Source organism: Arachis hypogaea, chromosome 11 (assembly GCF_003086295.3).
Source record: "Arachis hypogaea cultivar Tifrunner chromosome 11, arahy.Tifrunner.gnm2.J5K5, whole genome shotgun sequence".
In the NCBI taxonomy this organism is placed as follows: Eukaryota; Viridiplantae; Streptophyta; class Magnoliopsida; order Fabales; family Fabaceae; genus Arachis; species Arachis hypogaea.
Genome location: NC_092046.1, coordinates 52703981 through 52708876, shown reverse-complemented (window position 1 = coordinate 52708876; position 4896 = coordinate 52703981). Strand labels below are relative to the sequence as shown.

At 42.4% G+C, this 4896-nt stretch overlaps 1 non-coding gene across 1 annotated transcript; it reads right to left on the bottom strand.

The window, feature by feature from the left end:
• Positions 1 to 759: 759 nt before the first annotated feature.
• LOC112724573 (small nucleolar RNA R71) lies at positions 760 to 867 on the bottom strand. The gene has a single exon (XR_003163729.1). It is a non-coding gene; the product is annotated as a small nucleolar RNA R71 (small nucleolar RNA).
• Positions 868 to 4896: the final 4029 nt, after the last annotated feature.

The following is a 4896-nucleotide window of genomic DNA, read 5'->3' as shown; positions in this document are numbered from 1 at the left end:
TTTCAAAATAATTTTCGAAAATTATCCCTCCCCCATCTCATTCTATTTATTCATTCATATCCTAACATCTCATCTCACATCTCTTCCATCCGTACAGTTATGTTTCTTCCTTTACATCACATCCTTTATCTCCCCCTCTTCTTCTACTCACACAGGGATCCCTATACTGTGATATAAAGGATCTCTATTATTATTATTATTTTTCTGTGCCCTCTTCTTTGTCATATGAGCAGGAGCAAGGATAAGAACATTCTTGTGGAAGCAGATCCAGAACCTGAAAGGACTCTGAAGAGAAAATTAAGAGAAGCTAAAATACAACAATCCAGAGAAAACCTTTCAGAAATTTTCGAACAGGAAGAGGAGATGGCAGCCGAAAATAATAATAATGTAAGGAAGATGCTTGGTGACTTTACTGCACCTAATTCCAATTTACATGGAAGAAGCATCTCCATTCCTGCCATTGGAGCAAACAACTTTGAGCTGAAACCTCAATTAGTTTCTCTGATGCAGCAGAACTGCAAGTTTTATGGACTTCCATCTGAAGATCCTTTTCAGTTCTTAACTGAATTCTTGCAGATATGTGATACTGTTAAGACTAATGGAGTAGATCCTGAAGTCTACAGGCTCATGCTTTTCCCTTTTGCTGTAAGAGACAGAGCTAGATTATGGTTGGATTCTCAACCCAAAGACAGCCTGAACTCTTGGGATAAGCTGGTCACGGCTTTCTTAGCCAAGTACTTTCCTCCTCAAAAGCTGAGCAAGCTTAGAGCTGATGTTCAAACCTTCAGACAGAAAGAAGGTGAATCCCTCTATGAAGCTTGGGAAAGATACAAACAGTTGACCAAAAAGTGTCCTTCTGACATGCTTTCAGAATGGACCATCCTGGATATATTCTATGATGGTTTATCTGAGTTATCAAAGATGTCATTGGACACTTCTGCAGGTGGATCCATTCACCTAAAGAAAACGCCTGCAGAAGCTCAAGAACTCATTGACATGGTTGCTAATAACCAGTTTATGTACACTTCTGAAAGGAATCCTGTGAGTAATGGGACGCCTATGAAGAAGGGAGTTCTTGAGGTTGATACTCTGAATGCCATATTGGCTCAGAATAAAATATTGACTCAGCAAGTCAATATGATTTCTCAAAGTCTGCATGGAATGCAAGCTGCATCCAACAATACTCAAGAGGCATCTTCTGAAGAAGAAGCTTATGATCCTGAAAACCCTGCAATAGCAGAGGTAAATTATTTAGGTGAACCTTATGGAAACACCTATAACTCATCATGGAGAAATCATCAAAATTTCTCATGGAAGGATCAAAAGCCCCAACAAGGCTTTAATAATGGTGGAAGAAACAGGTTTAACAATAATAAACCTTTTCCATCATCAACTCGGCAACAGACAGAGAAATCTGAACAAAATGCTTCTAATTTAGCAAATCTAGTCTCTGATCTATCTAAGGCCACTGTAAGTTTCATGAATGAAACAAGGTCTTCCATTAGAAATTTGGAAGCACAAGTGGGCCAGCTGAGTAAAAGGATCACTGAAATCCCTCCTAGTACTCTCCCAAGCAATACAGAAGAGAACCCAAAAGGAGAGTGCAAGGCCATTGACATAAGCGCCATGGCCGAACCTGTGAGGAGAGGAGAGGACGTGAATCCCAAGGAGGAAGACCTCCTGGGACGTCCAGTGGTCAATAAGGAGCTTCCCTCTGAGGAACCAAAGGACTCTGAGGCTCATCTAGAGACCATAGAGATCCCATTGAACCTCCTTATGCCCTTCATGAGCTTTGATGAGTATTCCTCTGAAGAGAATGAGGATGTTACTGAAGAGCAAACTGCCAAGTTTCTTGGTGTAATCATGAAGCTGAATGCCAAATTATTTGGCATTGATGCTTGGGAAGTTGAACCTTGTTCATCAATGAACTAAGTGATCTGGATCAACTGACATTGCCTCAGAAGAGACAGGATCCTGGAAAGTTCATAATCCCTTGTACCATAGGCACCATGATCTTTAAGGCTCTGTGTGACCTTGGTTCAGGGATAAACCTCATGCCCCTCTCTGTAATAGAGAAACTGGGAATCTATGGGGTGCAAGCTGCTAAAATATCATTAGAGATGGTAGACAGCTCAAGAAAACAGGCTTATGGACAAGTAGAGGACGTGTTAGTAAAGGTTGAAGGCCTTTACATCCCTGCTGATTTCATAGTCCTGGATACTGGAAAGGAAGAGGATGAATCCATCATCCTAGGAAGACCTTTCCTGGCCACAGCAAGAGCTGTGATTGATGTTGACAGAGGTGAAATATTCCTTCAATGGAATGAGAACTCCCTTGTATTCAAAACTCAAGGATCTCCCTCTGCAACCATGGAGAGGAAGCAGCAAAAGCTTCTCTCCCAGCAGAGTCAACCAGAGCCCCCACAGTCAAACTCTAAGTTTGGTGTTGGGAGGCCACAACCAAACTCTAAGTTTGGTGTTGAACTCCCATATCCAAACTCTAAGTTTGGTGTTGGAGAGTCTCAACAAAGCTCTGCACATCTGTGAGGCTCCATGAGAGCCCACTGTCAAGCTATTGACATTAAAGAAGCGCTTGTTGGGAGGCAACCCAATGTTTATCTAATTATTATTTTTATTGTTTTTCATGTTTTCTTAGGTTCATGATCATGTGGAATCACAAAATAAACATAAAAATTGAAAACGGAATCAAAAACAGCAGAAGAAAAATCACACCCTGGAGGAGCATCTGTCTGGCGTTCAGCGCCAGAACAGAGCATGGTTCTGGCGCTGAACGCCCAAAATGGGCAGCTTCTGGGCGCTGAACGCCAGAACAGGCATGGTTCTGGCGTTCAACGCCAGAAATGGCACACAGATGGGTGTTGAACGCCCAAAATGGCCACCAACCTGGCGCTGAACGCCCAGAGTTGGATACAAAGGCATTTTTACATGCCTAATGGGTGCAGGGATGTAAATCCTTGAACACCTCAGGATCTGTGGACCCCACAGGATCCCCACCTACCTCCACTCACTTCTTCTCACCACTCTCTTTCACACAACCCCATAAACTCTCTTCCCCATCACCTCTTCACCACTCACATCCACCCACTCTTCCCAATAAACCTACCTCATAAACTCCACCTACCTTCAAAATTCAAAACCAATTTCCCACCCAAACCCACCCATATGGCCGAAACAATACCCCACCTCCCTTCCCTATATAAAGACCTCCATTCTTCATCAAATCCACACAACACACCCCTCTACACTCCTCTTGGCCGAAACCTCATCTCCCTCTCCCTCTCCATATTTCTTCTTCTTCTTCTTCTATTCTTTTGTTTATTGCTCGAGGGCGAGCAATATTCTAAGTTTGGTGTGGTAAAAGCATAGCTTTTTTGTTTTTCCATTACCATTGATGGCATCTAAGACCGGAGAATCCTCTAGAAGAGGGAAAGGGAAGACAAAAGCTTCCACATCCGAGTCATGGGAGATGGAAAGGTTCATCTCCAAAGCCCATCAAGACCACTTCTATGATGTTGTGGCCAAGAAAAAGGTGATCCCTGAGGTCCCTTTTAAACTCAAAAGAAATGAGTATCCGGAGATCCGACATGAAATTCAAAGAAGAGGTTGGGAAGTTCTAACAAATCCCATCCAACAAGTCGGCATCCTAATGGTTCAAGAGTTCTATGCCAATGCATGGATCACCAAGAACCATGATCAAAGTAAGAACCCGGATCCAAAGAACTATGTTACAATGGTTCGGGGGAAATACTTAGATTTTAGTCCGGAGAATGTGAGGTTGGCGTTCAACTTGCTATACATGGAAGAGAACGCACGCCCCTACACAAAGAGAGTCAACTTTGATCAAAGGTTGGACCAAGTCCTTATGGACATATGTGTAGAAGGAGCTCAATGGAAGATTGACTCCAAAGGCAAGCCGGTTCAACTAAGAAGATTGGACCTCAAGCCTATAGCTAGAGGATGGTTGGAGTTTATTCAATGCTCAATCATTCCCACTAGCAACCGGTCTGAAGTTACTATAGACCGGGCCATCATGATCCATAGCATCATGATTGGAGAAGAGGTGGAAGTTCATGAGATTATACCTCAAGAACTCTACAAGGTGGCTGACAAGTCCTCCACTATGGCAAGGTTAGCCTTCCCTCACCTCATTTGCCACCTATGCAATTCAGCTGGGATTGACATAGAGGGAGATATCCTCATCAAAGAGGACAAGCCCATCACTAAGAAAAAGATGGAGCAAGCAAGAGAGCCCAGTCATGGAGCTCAAGAGGCGCAAGAAGCTCATTTCCATGAGATCCCTGAGATGCCTCAAATGCACTTTCCTCCACAAAATTATTGGGAGCAAATCAACACCTCCCTAGGAGAATTGAGTTCCAATATGGGACAACTAAGGGTGGAACATCAAGAGCACTCCATCATGATGCATGAAATAAGAGAAGATCAAAAGGCAATGAGGGAGGAGCAACAAAGACAAGGAAGAGACATAGAAGAGCTCAAGGACATCATTGGTTCCTCAAGAAGGAAACGCCACCATCACTAAGGTGGATTCATTCCTTGTTCTTCTTACTTCTGTTTTTCGTTTTCTATGTTATGTGCCTATCTATGTTTGTGTCTTCACTACATGATCATTAGTAGTTAGTAACTTTGTCTTAAAGATATGAATGTCCTATGAATCCATCACCTCTCTTAAATGAAAAATGTTTTAATTCAAAAGAACAAGAAGTACATGAGTTTCGAATTTATCCTTGAACTTAGCTTAATTATATTGATGTGGTGACAATGCTTCTTGTTTTCTGAATGTATGCTTGAACAGTGCATATGTCTTTTGAAGTTGAATGTTAAATATGTTAGCTCTTGAAAGAATGATGACTAGGAG